Source organism: Anopheles darlingi, chromosome X (genome assembly GCF_943734745.1).
Source record: "Anopheles darlingi chromosome X, idAnoDarlMG_H_01, whole genome shotgun sequence".
NCBI classification, from domain to species: Eukaryota; Metazoa; Arthropoda; class Insecta; order Diptera; family Culicidae; genus Anopheles; species Anopheles darlingi.
The window spans coordinates 6,880,111-6,897,040 of record NC_064873.1 but is presented as its reverse complement, the minus strand read 5'-3'; the positions used below and the strand labels follow the sequence as shown (position 1 = coordinate 6,897,040).

At 55.2% G+C, this 16,930-nt stretch overlaps 1 protein-coding gene across 5 annotated transcripts in view; it reads right to left on the bottom strand.

Annotated features, from left to right (window-relative positions):
- LOC125956109 (serine-rich adhesin for platelets-like) overlaps positions 1-14,143 on the bottom strand; it is a 126,841-nt gene extending 112,698 nt beyond the window's left edge. For 3 of the 5 annotated variants that reach the window (XM_049687679.1, XM_049687688.1, XM_049687671.1), the window contains exons 1-2: positions 13,638-13,874; positions 8,114-11,522 (exon numbers count right to left, since the gene is read on the bottom strand). The gene's annotated coding sequence lies outside the window, so the exon portion shown is untranslated. Of the gene's footprint in view, positions 1-8,113; positions 11,523-13,637; positions 13,875-14,011 lie in introns of those variants that run through there. The other 2 variants (XM_049687705.1, XM_049687730.1) reach the window with 2 other exon arrangements.
- Positions 14,144-16,930: the final 2,787 nt, after the last annotated feature.

Genomic DNA, 16,930 nt, shown 5'->3' with positions numbered 1-16,930 from the left:
GAAGTTTTTTCTTCGTTTTTTTTTTTGCAAAAACTCCCGCCGCTGAGCTCGTCTCGTCCACTGCTGCGCGCTGTTGTCAACCCAACAGTCTTCCTACCGCCACTCTTCACCCTTCCCTCCCCTCTCCCGCCTCCCACACTCGACACTCTCGACAATCGCGAGCGATCGCGAACCATCATCTTCCATTCATTTTTTTTCTGTTTCTTTTTTTTTGTTGAACGCGCAGGAATTAGAACCACGAGCGGACATGAAACAGGTGGCACCCGGGGTGGGGGGAAGGGGTAGCGAGTAGGGGGGGAGACTAAATTCGCGAACCAAAAACGAGCCGCAAAAAAAAAATCGCAAACTCCACACACACGCAAGTGATTAGTATAGAGAGAGAGGCATGCTTCGACTGCGGCGTGTTGGTGTGATGTGTTTAGAGGAGCGTGTGCGTGTGCGTGTGTGTGTGTGTGTGTGTCTGCGAGTGCGGCTAAGCGGTTTGGGTCTGCTGTGTGTTGCTGCTTAGATATGGCTTCTGGTATGTCAGGGTGCCTCCCGACCGGTTTCCTGATGAGGGGGAGGGGGAGGGGGAGGAGGGAAGGAAGGAAGGGAGGAAGGTGTTGCCAGAAGTACCAAACCAAAATTCGCACCAAAAGATAGAGAGAGAGAAAGAGAGAGAAAGCAGCGCAGAGCACACGCTACGCACTGATGATGATGCTAGGCAGTGATGCTAGTAGTGTGCGAGAGACGGAGTAGGATCGAAGGGAAGAGAAGAGGGGCGTGGGGGAAGGAAGGGAGTTCGCCAATTTTTGTGCAAAAAGCCCCGTCCGCTTCCTAAGTTCTAGGCTTCCACCAGGCGGAGAGTTAGCAACGGCCGCATTATGCGTGCCATAAACACACACACAAACACACACTAGCAATGGAGACGCGCTCAATGGTGTGGTGAGCGCGCGAGCGCGCACTGGAGGAAGAGAGAGAGAGAGAGAGAGCGAAAGAGCGGGCGATTAGAAGGGTGCGTGCCAGAGATAGAGAAAGAGGAAAGGAGAGCGGCAGAGAATGGGAGGAAAGGGGGTTGAGAGGGTTGCAAATTTTTTTTCCGCTTCCCCGCACGGTTAAGCGCGCCGCGCAGCCACCCGTGAGAGGGGAAAAGGGGATTGAAGGAAAGAAGGGGAGACGAAATTTTGTGCAAAATTTCGGCACAAATTTCGGGGACACGCACACACACACATGCACACACCCGTACGCACTCTGTTCTAGGGGTTGACCCCTCTTCTTCTCCATTCTCCTCTTCCTCCTCCTCCTAATCTCCTCGAGGGGTGCGCTGTTGGTTTGTGTTTGGTTTGCAAAACACAACACAACACAAAATACGCTACCCCTAACGCACACACGCACACGCGCGCGCCCGAGCATTGTGTGCAAAATTATTCGCGCAAAAACATTGACGCAACATTGACACACGCGCGCCTGCTGCTGCTGCTGCTGCTCGTGGTTCAAGCTCATGGCCTCAAGCGTCACTGTCGTCGTCGCCGTGCGTATAATGCGACACACACACACACACACATACTCGCGAATGTGAACTTGAGAAGGTTTTTTACGCAAGCGCGTGCGCGCCCCAGCAGCGATCATCTGTGTCTTGTGTGTGGGGATCTCCCGGCGGCGAATTCGATTCGCACACGCACGCACACTGCGCGAAACCATCCCTCAACCCCCCTCCCCCCACCCCTCCTTGCCCATTCATTGAAACCGGTTTCTACTCGCCGGCCGGCTGGCCATAGTATGTGCGTGTGCGCGCGTGTGTGTGTGTGTGGATTGCGCAACGCATCTACATCCCTCACCCCCTTAACCCACCACCACTACTCCCCTTCACGGGGTTCATTTCGCGCTCTTCCGCCTGTTCGCCATTCGCACACAGCCTGCCTGCCCGCAGCAGCGCAAAAGCGGTTCGCGATTCGGTTTCTCGTTCAAGGTCATCCTCCACACAGCACGCACACACACACGCACTACAAGCGCGCTCTATCGCCCATCCTCCCCCCGTCCTCCCTTCCGGATCGGTCGCTCGTACGCTAGCGGCACATCGGGGTGCGTATACGCATCCCCCTCCCTCGGTTCAACCCCCAGAAAATCTTACTACCCTTCCCCTACTCTCTCACTTGTTTCTCGCCGATCGCTGGCTTTCGTTTTCATTCCGGGCAAGCGCGAAGGAATCGCGAAGATGAAGAGACGAGTATAGCAGAGATGATGATGATGATGATGAGCCGGAACGGCGAAATGAGATGAGGTGAGTGGAGAAGGAGGAGGAGAATTGAGGAGGTAATGGATGTGGAAAGGGAGATGCGCAAAAACCGGCTGCTGGCGATTACGAGCAGAGCGCGCAGAGGGTCGACGACAGCAGAATTCACGGAGGAGGAGGCTTGGTGACAGGGGGTGCGCCGCCCCGCGCATGCTCGTTATGCACCGCCGCGACGACACATTGCGTTGACTTACTGACTTACATTTGCCACCACCCCACCACGGTCCGGGTGCGTTTGCCTTCGTCGTGCGTCGAAAAGATGGGACACACCCCGGACCGGGATTCTCTTGCTCTCGCTTTCTTTCTCTTTGCTTTGCTTTGATCTGAGAGAGAGTGAGAGAGAGAGAGAAGGGCTGGGGGGGGGGGGGGGGGGGGTAGAGCTTGGCGTCTCACGCTGCTGGGATTTGCAAGTGCGCGCAAATTACTTGCGTAATCGTAATTTGTATGACGGAATTATTGGTGAAAAGGGATGAGATGGCGAGGCCATCGCAGGGGATGGGGATGACTTTTGCTTTTGCTTTTACTGGTGCTGCTGCTGCTCACGCGAGAAGAAGGGTTCTTGATCTAATTTTAGTGACGACGCGCGATACACACACACACGCACGCGCACACACCGTGGTTGCGCTTTTAGCATGGGGCGGTGGGGGTGCAATTTGGTAAAGGAGATGATTTGGTCGGTGAAAAGTGCATCCCACAACACATCGGGCTCCGATACCGACGTAGCGACTCACCCTACCCTACCCGCCCTACGAACCTCCTCCGAAACATGAAGACACGTTTCATCCCCCTCAGCGAGAGGGGAGGCGGGGTAGTTGCAAGGGGGTTTTGAGAGCATCTGGCCGTGTGAAGTGTCTAAATGTTACCCTCGTCCGGTATTGGAGGCCAAGGAGACAACGCAAAAACAACAAAAACCTTGGGCCTGTGTTCCCAAAGGGGTGTGGGGGGTATGGTTCATCCCCAAACCCCCCCATAGGTTGCGGGGCGAGCGAGCGAGCGAACGTGCTTACATCGTGGGGGTGTTTGGTGGTTCGTTCGTGCTTATTTGAAGGACTCGGTCAGAGAGCACGTCGCCGACGAGATAATGGGAATATGCAGCAGTTACACCCCCACACCACCACCCCCTTCCCCGTCCCATTAGCACCGGGGACGGGGATGTACTGGACCGCTGCACTTGGAAACTCTGGTCGGGGACTGATCAAAACAAACTCCTCCTTCCACTGCACCCCACCGGCCCTGTGTTCGTAGTGTCTCTAGGCAGCTTCAGGCAACAACCCTCTTCTTCCCTTTTCTATTGCTTCTTATCTCGAAGCCCTCCCCCTTCCCCCTTTCTTCCTTCCTTTTTTCAAGGGGCTAGGCGATTAGTGGGGTTGCAATGTTGCAGTTTTCGGGTTCAACGCACCCTCCCCCCCCCTACCCCTCCCCATCTCCAGTGCATCCTCAGGAGCAGCGGCCGGAAAGATCTGGGACAGACCTCATCACACTCACACACACACACGCACGCTACTTTAGAGCGTTGCTAACCCGCACCCTTCTCCTTTCACTCTCTCCCTTTTTCACTTTTTCCCTCTTTCTCTGCTGATGGCACTATTGTGCGCATTCGCGGTGGTGGTGCACCCTCCTCCTGAGCATCCTCCTTGTGCACTGTATTAGAATGTGTGTGCCTGTGTCCCTGTGTGTGTGCGTGCCAGTGCCAGAAACAGGTAGCGTGGTCTTCCGATCCCATCTTAACGCTAATCTTATCTAATCGTTGCACAACCGCTGCACCCCCCCTTCATCCCTCCTCCGCCCTTCACCACAGCAGCCTCCTTCTACTTACTAGCTAGCTGTCCATATCATCCCCTAGGGCCTAGGCTGGAGGTGGTGGGAATGGAGCCGTTGGTTGGTGAAGGCCTGTGTTTGCGGCGGGCTGCATGGAATTGCACTTGGATGCACAGATCTCACACACACACGCGCGCCCTTTCAACCCCATCCCTTCAACCCCCCGTTTTCACCATCCTCAGCTCCACCTCCTCATCCCCCAGTGTCTCGGCTCTCGGCTGTTGTTAGGAGAATGATGAAACAGAGAGGAGAGACCATCCTCACCATCGTGCCATCCCCACACACGCACACACACACACACACACACACGCGTGCTCCCTCGGCATCATCATCCCTCTCGCACCCTATGGCTAATCTGTTCTTTGCAGTCTAAGCATCCACCAGCCCCGCAGTCAACGACGTCGCCCACCGCTTCACCTTCCCTCTGGCTTGCACCCTTCCCCCGGCGACGGGGGATGCTCTAATCAGTTGCACATTCCACTAGGGGCCGCCATTTTGGACCTGGAGCGCGTACTATTATCCCGTCGTCGTCAAGTGGGGCCGTATGGCCGAGACCCCCTTCCCCCTCCCCCTCCCCCTCCCCTAGCCTTTCTCCCTCCACCCCCTCCGCTGATGAGCAAGTGCATCGCTTCGCGCTTCGAAACCAAATCTCTGAAAATTGCATTACGCGGAGGAGGAGGACAACGAGAGAGCGGAAGAGAGAGGAGAGAGAGAGAGAGAGAGAAAGAGAGAGAAAGAGAGAGAGAGAGGAGAGAGAGAAGAGAGAGAGAAGAGAAAGAGAGAGAAAGAGAGGTCGAATGGACGGACGGACGTGACCAAACCGAACCCTTCCTTCCCCCCCCCCCCCCTTCCTTCCATCCATCCTTCCCCACTCCCCTTCTATCTTTCGCTCATTTAGTGGCCCACACGGCTGAGCGGCGAGTGATTAGAGAAGCTCTAATGGAGCGCTGAACATCCTCCCTCCTCACCAACCCCCCCCCCCTCCCCTTTCCTCTGTTAGTCACTAGCTTCTCTCGTCGCCTTCGCCATCTCCCGGAGCAGCTTCAAGAAAATGGGTCATCTCGCACCTCCTCAAAAGCAGTGGAGCAGCAGCAGCAGCAGAGGAGAGCGATGTGTGTGTGTGTGTGTTTGTGTATGGGCGGTGTGCGAACCCATACCGCATCTATTGAGCGCATCTATTTTCGTCGCGGCGTCGCTACTGCCCAGAGCATGTGCGCACCCGGACTCACCAAGCACACACACACACACGTCATGCTGGTGTGTGTGTGTGCCTGTATGTGTGTATGCGTGCGCCTACACCGGGTGCGTGTGCGTAAGCTTTGGGAGGTTTTTTTTTCGGGGAGGAATTTGAGGAAACCTGACTTACCACCCAACCCACCGGCCCCTCCACCACCCCATACCCCACCTCTTTGCCTCTGCTTTGATGCAGCACACACATGGAGATCGTTCTGTGACTCTCGCACCCTTTTTCCCCCCTGGGGGTGGGGTTAAGGGGATGTTGCACCCTTATCTTACGAATGCATCCCCTCCTTCCCCTTTCTGGTCGCTCTTGCAACGGTGCAACCCCCTCCCTTCCACCGACCGCCGAGCTCTGGCTAGTATCCGTGTCGCGACGGGGTTGAACGGGGGTGCGAAGGTAGGGGAGAGAGAGAGAGAGAGAGTGAAGGGGCTGTTGAATGGAGGTTGCCAAAGCCCCCGCCCCCCCTCCACCCTCTTCCCCTCACGCGGATGTTATTTTTATCGTTGTGCTAATAACTTTTCCGCGCGAAAATTTCGCAAAACGCACCCCCTCCCCTCCCATTTCTCATATACCATAAGGGGGACGAGCGAGCAGGAGAAGAGGGAGGGGGAAAGAGATGAGGAAGGGACAAGAAGTCGTGCGTCGTTACCGACGGGTTGGGACGGGTTCGGAGTTTGGATTTGGCGCGCTTGGTGCGATGGTGCGCACCCCCTACGTCACATGCACACGCGGCCACCACGCATTGCCCCTCCTTTCGGTACATCATCCGCACCCCCCTCCCCTCGGTTATCCTCCTGTTCTCTATCTCACCTGCCGGACATTGCTGCTGGTGCTACTCGGTTGCGTTTAGCGCGTCGCTGGCGAGGTAAGATGACCTCAATGTGGTCTGATGCTGTAGCAGACACACCCACACACACACACGCACGCGTACGAACAACCAGCGGAATTGGAGATTACGCAACAACCGTTCATTAGGACGAATCTTCTTGCACACCATTGCAATCTTGCAATCTGGTCTTCTCCCACCCTGCCCCCTCCCAAAAGACTTCACACGAATGCGCTACTACTGCTAGTGATGTTATTACTGCGTAGCATTCGCGGGTTTAATTATGTTGCTACTATTATTATAGTCCCTCTTTTTTCTCTATATCTATTTCTCTCTCTCTCTCTCTCTCTCTCTCTCTTCTTTTCTATCTCTGGGAGAACATATGTTTCGACCATCGGCGCAATCGAAATGATAAAATGGTAAGGGCTGTGAGAGGGATGAATGCCTTGTCACACCGAGGTCCAAGACCACCCCGAGGCGGCTCCATTGGATTCGGGACAAGCCATGCTATGAACCTGCTCTAACATCCACCCCCTCCCTCCCTCGGCCTAGTGACTAGAGCGAGAGAGCAAGCGACGGACGCATGACAGCATTGTTAGAGGAATGGGGGATGGGGTGCATCTTCACGCAGGGGGTTGCAAACAGAAGGAGCGAGCCGCCGGACGAGGAAGACGATAGGAATAATAGGGCCTCTGGTAGGCGCGCCAAAATAGACAAAGAAAGAGCGAATGAGAGAGAGAGAGAAAGAGAGGAAAAAGAGTGAATGAGAGAGAGAGAGGGGGTCTATTGCTGCACGAAGCTGCAGCCCAACGAAGGGTCATGCGTTGCCCGAGGAGTCGTTCCCGATGCAATTCGCTCGAAACCCGCGATGCGCATCACGATGTCGCCGTCAACAGTGTGTGCGAGCGAGACGGCGGAAAATAGACAGAGAGCGAAAGAGAGCGAGAGAGAGAGAGAGAGAGGGAGAAAGAGAGGAGAGAAAGAGATGGAAAGGGTGGCCGCCGCCACCGTCAGCCCCCTCGTGTCGTTGTGTTGGCGAGGAAAATGGCGGCCACCCCCTGCTCGGCTGCTCGGCTCGGCTCTAACACACATGCCAGAAAGAGTAATCAAGGGAGAAGACGGGGTGGGGGGGGGAGAAGGGTGTCGGAAGGATCGTGGTTGATAGTGATGGCCAGTGGCTGGAGAGCGAGGGTGAGCGCTTTTAGCCACGCCTCCCTCGACTTTTCCCACTATCACAGACCCGCACCCCCACCCCCGTCCACTCTTACTCTTCCGCTGCAACCATCCCACCATCACAGCTCCACAGGACAGGGCGAGCACCGGGACACGCATAGCGCTCGAGTGGAACGAGAAACCAAAAACAAAGGCTCCCCCCCCTCCGTATCCTTGCGATACTATGACGACACACAGACACACATACATGGCATGGCGGAGGAAGTGCTTGCTAGAAGAAGGAGCTTCCGAGTGCCAGCAGCCAGCAGACAGCGTGTCGCTCGATCAGTCGCTCTATTGCAAAAAAAATAGAAAAACAAAACAACAGAGAGTGAGAGAGAGAGAGAGAGAAAGAGAGGTGCCGAAGAAAAACCGGAAGTGCCATTCTAGTGCTGCTCTACTATGCGACCTTTTACTTGTTCACTCACTCGTTCTTTCTTCGCTCTTGCTCTCTCTCTCTCTCTCTCTCTCTCTCTCTCTCTCTCTCTCTCTCTTTCTCTCTCTCTCTCTCTTCTGCACATGTTTCGGGGGGCATTAAATCGATTTCAAAACCTTCAACCGTAAACACGGGGCGCGACAAAACAGATCCTGGCAGTTGGTGGTTCTCGCGCGGCCACCATTTTGAATTTTTCGTTTGGCAACCCCCCACAAAAGGAAAACTAGTCCACTCAGTAAGCTGAGCTACAATGGTATGCTGCTGTAGTAATAGTAATGGTAGGTAGGTAGTAGTAGTCGTGGTACTTACCTTAATAGTAGTAACTCGCCAGTCGGGCGTCTCCTGCCCAGCACTCCATATATGGCGCGACCGATCAGCGGGGATGAAACCGGGGGTTGGGGGGTGTGGGGGTTGGGGGATAGATGGTTGATTGTGAGGGTGCGCGGGTTGCGGGGTAGTATGCGCTGAAGGCACACTCTCAGAATTCGGTGAACCGCCCGCCCGTCCGCCCGCCCGCTGTCGCTTTTGCTGTTGGTGGTGTGTTGCTGCGCTGTTGCTGCGGAAGGTGTGCGTATGCGTGATTGACAGAGCACACGCACAACAGACTACACACACACACACACACAAATACCGAGGGCGCACACAAGCTCGTGGTTGACTGGATGTCCTAGCACCTTTCCCCGCAGCAAATGGAGGGGGGAAGAGGGTTGACCGGTGGGGAAAGGTTGGGAGGAAGGTTGGTGGTTGGTGGACCTGCTGGACCTGGCTTGACAGGACAGGGACACGGTGTGCGCGTGTCACAGACGAAGTGAGTGAGAGAGAGAGAGAGCGAGAGAGCGAGAGAGGTAGGTGTATTTCACATATATATATATACACACACAAACACACGCGATGGCGGCGGTTTTCGGGCCGCGGGCGTATCGTCGTGATCGTACAACAGTGCTTGAGGAGATGACTGTCTCTGTCCGGACACTGTTGGCTGGCTGGCTGGTTGGCTGCTTCCAATCCACAACAACAACAACAAAAACAAAGAGCGAGAGGGTTAAGGTTAACCAACGCAACGATCCTGAGCTGAGAGTCCTGCCTCTATCGAAGTCCGCGGTGACGTCACACGCAAGAATAACGCACACACACGCACACACACACGCGATGCGCAGCGCGGATAATCCTTTTCAAAACAGCACGCAGCCAGAACCTCGGTCGCGCTGCTGAGCTGTGGGATGATTCCACAATGTTCTTCCTCCAAAGGGATATCTACGAGGATATCACGCGGGAGTTGCGTTTGCGAGGAGTGTGTAGGTAGGTTGACGAGAGATGCAACTGATCCTGCTACTGCTGTTGCTGCTGTTGCTGCTGCTGCTGCTGCTGGTGGTGGAAGGTTGATTGTGGCTCTCCAGATGGTCCCGTCACCCTCTCTTTCGCTCTCTCACTCTCGCACCAACGGTTCAACACGGGATCGATCAACGCGCGTTTGATCCCTTACTCGAGAGACCGACGACAGAGGACAGGAAGCACGCTCATGCACGCTCACATGCGCGCACACGGCGCGTTATCACAAAAGAAAACCGGACGCAGGGGGCTCTACCTCTTCCGCTTAAAACAACCGGCCCAACCGGCACACTAGAGATCACGCACGCACGCACACACACACAGCACAGCACAGCACAGCACAGCACGGCACAGCACACACGGCACGGATGTCGTGCCTTTTTCCCTTCTCTCTTAGCGAGATCTCTTCCTTAGCGGCGAACAGGAGCAGAGCGATGGGTGGGTTGGTGGGTTGTTGGATTGATTGAAGAAGAACGCACGCCCCGAAGTGCCTGCCCTGCCCGGTGACACGCACTCATACACACACACACACAAGGACACGGTCACACGATTGGGATTCGAGGGGGAAGATCAGCGGCACTGTGTGTCCGTCGTCGCCCGTTTGCTGAAATCCTCTCCCCTTTCCGCGAAAAAGATGATGATGATCACCACCCACTGCTACTGGTGGTGTTGCTGCTGCTGCTACTTAGCACTCCTACTGTCTTGATCGTCGTGATCACTCTCAAGTCATGCGGTAGCGGCGTTTGTCGTTTGGTAATAACGGGAGTAGTGATAATGGTGGTGGTGGGGTTTGATGTTACTGTTACACTGTCAGTCAAGTGTGGTGTGTTGCTGCTGGGGTTGTTGTTGTTGCTGTTGTTGCTGTTGTTGTTGTGTCGAAAAGGCACCTGGTCGCGGGCTCGTCAATGTCACACGCAGGACACTTCCCTCGGCAAGAAGAAGTGTCGTCGACGTCGCCGTCGATCCTCTGCTCCCGCCGCTTCTGCAGCAGCTGCTGCTGTTGCTGCTGCTGTTGTGGTTGTGGTTAATTCTTCTGCTGCTGCTACTACAGCTACTGCTCTGAGCGCTGGTTGCTGCTGCTGCTGCTGCTGCTGCTGCTGCTACTCCTGATGATAAGGATGATGATCTCGTCGTCTTACACCGTCGAGGCGCTGCTCCTGCGCGGTGCTGGCGCCTCCTCATCGGAACTGAAGCGATCGGTGGTTACCGCGAACTCATACACTCACGTACGCACGCACGCACACACGTGCGGTGGCGAACTTCCGGCACACTGAGAGGAGTGGGACCGGGGAACCAGGCAACAGGTGATCGGAGACGCGGGGCTACGCATCTAAACCGTTGCAGCGCAGCGTTCGCCAAGGGTGTCTTTACGCATTGGCGTTACACTTTCACACACACACACGCACAGGAATTACCACGCACCCTACCCACCACCGTTCATGCTCTGAGAGGATGTGGGGGAGGGGGAGGGAGAAATGAGATGGTGTCGCTTCTCCTGCTGCAGGTGGATCGTCCTTCTTTTCGGTCGGTCGTTCGGTCTCTTGATTTCGATAATCCCTTGGGGTTTGAATTGATCACATTCACTGTAGACTACACACACACATCCTCTCACACACATACACACATACACAGGGCACGCACACACACACAGCACACACACACACACACGAACACACTCTCGCGCACTTACACGATGTGCATATACAACCACTCGCTGGTGCGTGCGTTGGCCGCTCTTGCTCTTTATCGGTCGGTAGGGGCGGCCACCGAGCTGCCCGGATTGCAGCAGCGTGCCACCTCGCTGCTCCTGTTGTTGTTGCTGCTGTTGCTACTGTTGCTGCCGCTGCTGCTGCTGCTGCTGCCGCTGCTAATGCTGCTGGTGCGGCTGATCATGATGCGATATGTCAGAAGGATCGTTCTGCTGTACGGGGTGGTGGGTGCGGGGGTGGCGGTTGGTTAGATTTTCTTCGCCTTTTCGTTCTGGCGGGAAACAGGGAATCGTCGGGGGGACACACAGGGTACAATCGATGACGATCGTTGTCGGATCGTTGGTTTTAGTTGTTGTTGTTGTTACTATTTATGCTTATGGGTGGCTGCTGCTGCTGCTGTTGTCGGTTCTCTGTCTGTGGGGTGTGCCGGTTTGAAGGTTCTCACTCTTCGCTTGCATTAATTGCTCATCATCATCATCATCATCGTCATCATCATCATCATCCTTATCATCATCATCATCATTATCCTCATCATCGTCGTCATCGGTTTGGTTCTATATCTCTGTCGCTTTCTCTCTTTCTCTCTCTCTCTCTCTCTCTCTCGCTCTCTCTTTCTGGTATGGGCCCGCTATTATCGTGCGCCTCGTTCACTGCGTGTACGACAGTCAATCTGTTCTGATCTGTAGAGAAAGGGAAGCAATAAAAAGAGCGTTAGAGCAGTGGAACAGGACTCATAAGAAAACTCATAGGGGTTGCGAACGAACAACCGCTTTGACAACAGTAGCAGTAGAAGCAGCAGCAGCATCAGCAGCAGCAGTAAAAGCTCTGTGATAAACGAATGAACAAATCAACTAAAGAGATGTTTGTTGTCAACATCGAGACGTATGCACCACGATTCCGGATCACCCAATCAATGATCATGGATATCGCTACTATCGCAACTAGCACACACATACACACACATACAAGCACCGAACAATGGAATGGTCAGTTTGAAACGGGACGCGACGATTCCATCGAAAACGACCAAACAAAAGCGGGGCTACAGCACGATGGCCACGAATCTAGATCCAAAACTATTGTGAGCGGGAAGTAGGGGTAAAGGAGACGCAAGAGGAGCAGTAGATAGTATAGATGAAGAGCAGCGCATCGCACACAACGAACGCGCGCGCGCACGCAGGCACAAAACGCATACGCGTAATTAATAAGGGCAATCACCCTGGAGGGCCCTCGATTAGCAGTAATCCGAACACACTCCAGGATATTGGTGTGCAGCACCACTGCAGGCACCACAAATGGAAGGATAGGAAGGGTGTAACCGAAAATCATTCCACCCTTTGGTTCCCCTTTCACTCGTCGCTTTCGGCGAAGCGTCGTTCGATATCGACGCCAAGCAGTCTGTCTGCGAAGTCTGTGGCCGCTGTGGCCGGCGGTGGTTCAGAGAGAGAGAGAGAATTCCTGGAATTCGCATCTAGGTACGCAAAGGCCCCCCCTAGATCGTCACAGCAGCCCCGACGGCTGTGTTGCGCTTCCTGTTGTTGAACGAAAAGTTGAACTCTTTGTTCGTTCTGCCACGAGCGTGTTAGGTTTTGTGTACTTCATATGGCCACACAGAACCGGTGCACAGGCTGTTTGTGCTGCGAAAGATCGAAAGCCGAATGTCAAGCCAGCAGCAACAGCCTAGACAGGGGGAAAAAGAATGCAGGGCTGTACTCTCTGTCACTGGAACCACACACTACTAGCTGGTTCGGCGTAGTAGTGACCACGCGGGAGTTCGATCAAGCACCAGCAGTACTGCTGCCACCACCAATAGAAGAAGTCCGCGTTCGTGAGATCGTGAGCCAGCTCCGGTAGCAGTCCGGAACGGAACGGAACGGAGACGCTTGTGCTTGTCGTGTTGATTGCGCTCTGCTGGGTGGTGAGATTGATCGTAGACTCGAAAACGCACGCAACACACACACACACGCACACACACACGCACACACGCACGCACTCAGAGCCTTCCAGGAAGCAACTGCAGGGTTGATCGCTCGGTGGGCTTTCGCTCGCTCTGTTGATCTCCTTCCTGTAAAGTGCTTGGTTGACATGATGACACACGTTCTGACAACTGCACTGCACGCATACACACACACACGAACGCACAATTTAATCGAACAGTCCCTCGCAAATGGTACATCCCGATCGTCGGTCACAAGATCGCGCTAAGGATCACCCTGTTCCTTTATTCAATCCGAAAAGCACGTGTAAACACATAGCACACACACACACACGCATCACAAATTAGGCACCTAAACGAAGGACAGACTGACAATTTTAGTGGAGCGGAATACACGCGGAAAAAACACTTCGCTCCCGGTGTCGTCGATGCAGGAGACTTGTGCCCGGGTTGTGCCCACCCACCGGGTACGCAGAGTGTTCCGGAAGTGTCCGGCCTGGTGTTAGCGATGCGCCGCTGTTGCTGGTGGCGTTTCTCTTGTGACTGACGACGACGACGACGACGGCTGATGATCAACTTGGTGCCACCGGATGAACAAGGAAGGGGGGGACGGAGGATGGAGGGTAGTCGAAAGGGAGAGTTTAAAGGGATGCGACGCTCGCAACTCCGCGATATACGCGCGACCAATCGACCACCAGAAACGGGACGGCAGCGTAACGGAAACGGAAAGAGAACCGAAAGGGAAAAAAAAGGTCGGTGTGGATCTTCCCCAAAGACAAAAAAAAACACCGTAACCACGCGCCTTGCCACGAAACGGTGCACCACTCTGTATGTACGGAATGACGCTTTTAAGATTTACTTCTGGTTTTGTTGCCGCTACGGATGCTGCTGCTGCTGCCGCTGCTGCTTTGCCGTTGCACTGGCGCTCTACTACTGATGCACACCACCGTTCTGGTCCTACTGCTGCTGCTGCTGCTGCTGCTGCTGGGTTGTGTGTCTGGTTCCGCTGCGAGAGTGCGACACAGTGTGCTGCGACGCCGAGTTGCCGTGGTGTTGCTGCCGCTCGCTGCCGCTGCTGCTGCGAATATGCGTTCGCACAACTCCGAATCCGAATGCGTGGACTCGGGCTTAATTGATGGGGCGCTCGCTCGGTCGCCAGCTCGGTCGTCGGCCAAACGCAACACAGGCCCACCCCTCCCACCCCTCCCACCCCTCCCCGCCCCTCAAACCTACCCGGCTGGCACCGGCTAAACCCCTTCTATCACTCTCTCGCTCTCTCTCGCTCTGTGTCTTTCTCGTGCACGCTCGTGCACATCGTCTGCGTCACTCGCTATCGCACCGTTTCGCACCGGCGCACACACACACACACACGCACACACTCACGCGGTCGAGCTTCGAGTGTGCACTCGCGGCGGCGTCGACGTCGGCGACGGCCGGCACTCACTCAGAACGCATTCGCACGACAGCCCGCTCACCCTCCACTACCCCTTGCACCTAACATTGCGCAATCAGCGCACCCTTACTGCCCTCTCACTCGCTCACGCTCGTTCGCTCGTCCGGCCAGGGGCGCTCATCTAATCGCTCGCAATCCATCTCTATCGCGCTCACCTGCTGCATCTCACCTTCCTTGCATGCACCTTTACCTTTTTTTGCGGTGGTGATGCGTGTGAGCGAGCAGGAAGGGGCGACAAGCGCGAACTCTACGCCGCAGACCTTCTCGCTCTCTCTCACTCTCGCTCTCTCTCTATCTCACTCCGTGTCCCTCGATACGTGTCCAGCGTGTGCCGCTGCTTGCTCGCTTCCTCTTCCTTGCTAGCCTATATATGCGTACAGGCCTAGGTGTCCGTGTGTACCACTCACCGTCCACTCGTCATTGAGTGTCTCCCTGGCTCGGAATATCAGCGCAAGGCAAGGCCGTAAAGTATAGGCGGAATGAAGGAGCATTTGCACAAAACCACACGCATAGCGAAAGAGATACAGTATATGTGAGATAGAATATATGTGTAAAACAGAGAGAGAGAGAGAGCATACAAAGAAGCGAGAGGTGTGATGGAATTGTCAAAATCGCATCGTATCGCACGCATCTCGACAGCTCGTCTGCTGCATAATGCATATGCAGGCAAGCAGGCAGGCTGGCCGAGCCGTGCGTGCACGAACGCGCAGCAACAGGGAAACAGTGCGCACCATCTAGTGCGCGCTCGCTCTAGCACAGGTGAGTGCCACCCATTTCCCCGACAACGATATCGTCGGCCTCGGTCGACGACGACACTCACGGCGACGACTCGGCTGGGCGCTTCGGTTTTCGCTCGGTCTCCCCACTCTCCATCATTTCGCCCACCCCGAAAAAAAAAACACAACAAAAAACACCCGAACATCAACGCGGGCGAACTGAGAGCTTGTGGGGCGAAAATTGGGCGCTTCGCTCACACTTCTCGGTTGCGAGCGCGCGCGCGCTCGGGGTTCATACGAAGCCGCCGAAGACGACGACGGTAGCGTGCGTCGGGCGCCTCCTTCTCCTTCGTTGTGTGGTGTTATTGTTGTGTTGAGTAAGGCCCCCGGAGGGGAGGGGGTGGTAGCACCCAACACTCGCACACATATTTGAATGGCCCTGATCATTTTTTTGTTTTCGTTTCCAAGTATTTGGATGACGATTTCTTAATGGACGCTTTTAGATTCACCTGCGCCCACGAGCGAACGAGGCTTAGAAAGGATGCAAAACGTGGAAAACGGAAACGGGGGATGATCCCGCGGTGTGTCGCGTCGCGATGTTACTAGCAGATACTAGCGACCAGAGGGGGGAGTGCAGATCGATCAAGTGCGTTGCGCGAGGTCCTGGGTGTGTGTGTGTTTGTTGTAATGCAACGAAAAGAGGTGCATTATGCGATCCTCTCGAGGTCTGCCTCGCACCGACGACGACGACGACGACGATGACTATGTGCTCTCGAGAGTGCACCACGGAGGACATCAATCAACCGGGCTGTTCCGTCTATTTATCTATATACACGTATCCTGCGCTCCTACCACCCCCCTCCCACCCCTTCCCCAGGCCAGTCCGATTGTTGACTTCCATTTTGCTTTGACGATGGCGTTATCAGAGCGGCGCACCACAACACAAACAACAATAACCGGAGCAGCAGCAGCAGCAGCAGCAATGAAAAAGGGCACACAAAATGGCGCAGCAGGACGGGCAGGAAAAAGCGGGGCACAAAACCCAGGACCCGAAAAAAACAGCAACAGCAACAACCAAACGCCTCAGCTTGATAAATGACAGCCCTTCGGCCACGCTCTCCGCTCTTACGGCGAGCAAAGTGCACTCGCTTTGCTACTTGCTGCTGTTACTGCGCTGCGCTGCCCTCCAGTATCCTCATCGGACCACACCACCACCACCACAACCCCCCCGCTGGCAACGGCTCCTCCAAGCGACAATGATGCTGCTGCTGCTACTGCCGATGATGCTGATGATGATGATATTGTTTCGGGATCTTTGCAAAGCGGGGTACTCCGAGCAGGAACAGCAGAAAGGACCCTGTTCTCGGACAGGGCAGGGTGCGCTGAATGCGCTCCCGTCCTTCATCGAAATGGATTGATGGATTTTTAGGCCCCGGCGTCGCGCGACGGCTGCGATGGTGGGATGGCGGGCAGCAAAAAAACCCCAGGACCAGGACCAGGACCAGGACCGGGGACGGCGGAAGGAATTGCGCGTGGCAAGATGGATGGCTTTGGATGCATCCTCCCCACCCTCATCCCTCGTTGCCAAAATCCCTTGTTGCAACCAACTGCAACCAACCCCCAGCGCCAGCATCCATTTGTCACTTGCACTAGACCCCGCGCCTTTCCTCTCTCTCTCTCTCTCTCTCTCTCTCTCTCTCTCTCCATCTCTCTCTCGCTCGCTCACTTCCTCCCTCTCTCTTACCGTCATGTTGATGTCCAGGCGAAGGACTTTTTTCGGGATTCGGGACCCTGAACCCGCTTCTAGCGGGAGCACTGGTTGGCTGCTGCAGGCGAGAAACAATAATACCGGGAGAGGGTGTGGGAGTCCTGGTGTCGTTGCGCTCGTTGCGTCACTTTTTGACGCTGACAAATGAACCTTGGCTCGGCAGGATCGCTTGGACTTTCGGAGGGGTGGGAGGGGAGAAGGGGGTGCGGGGGTGC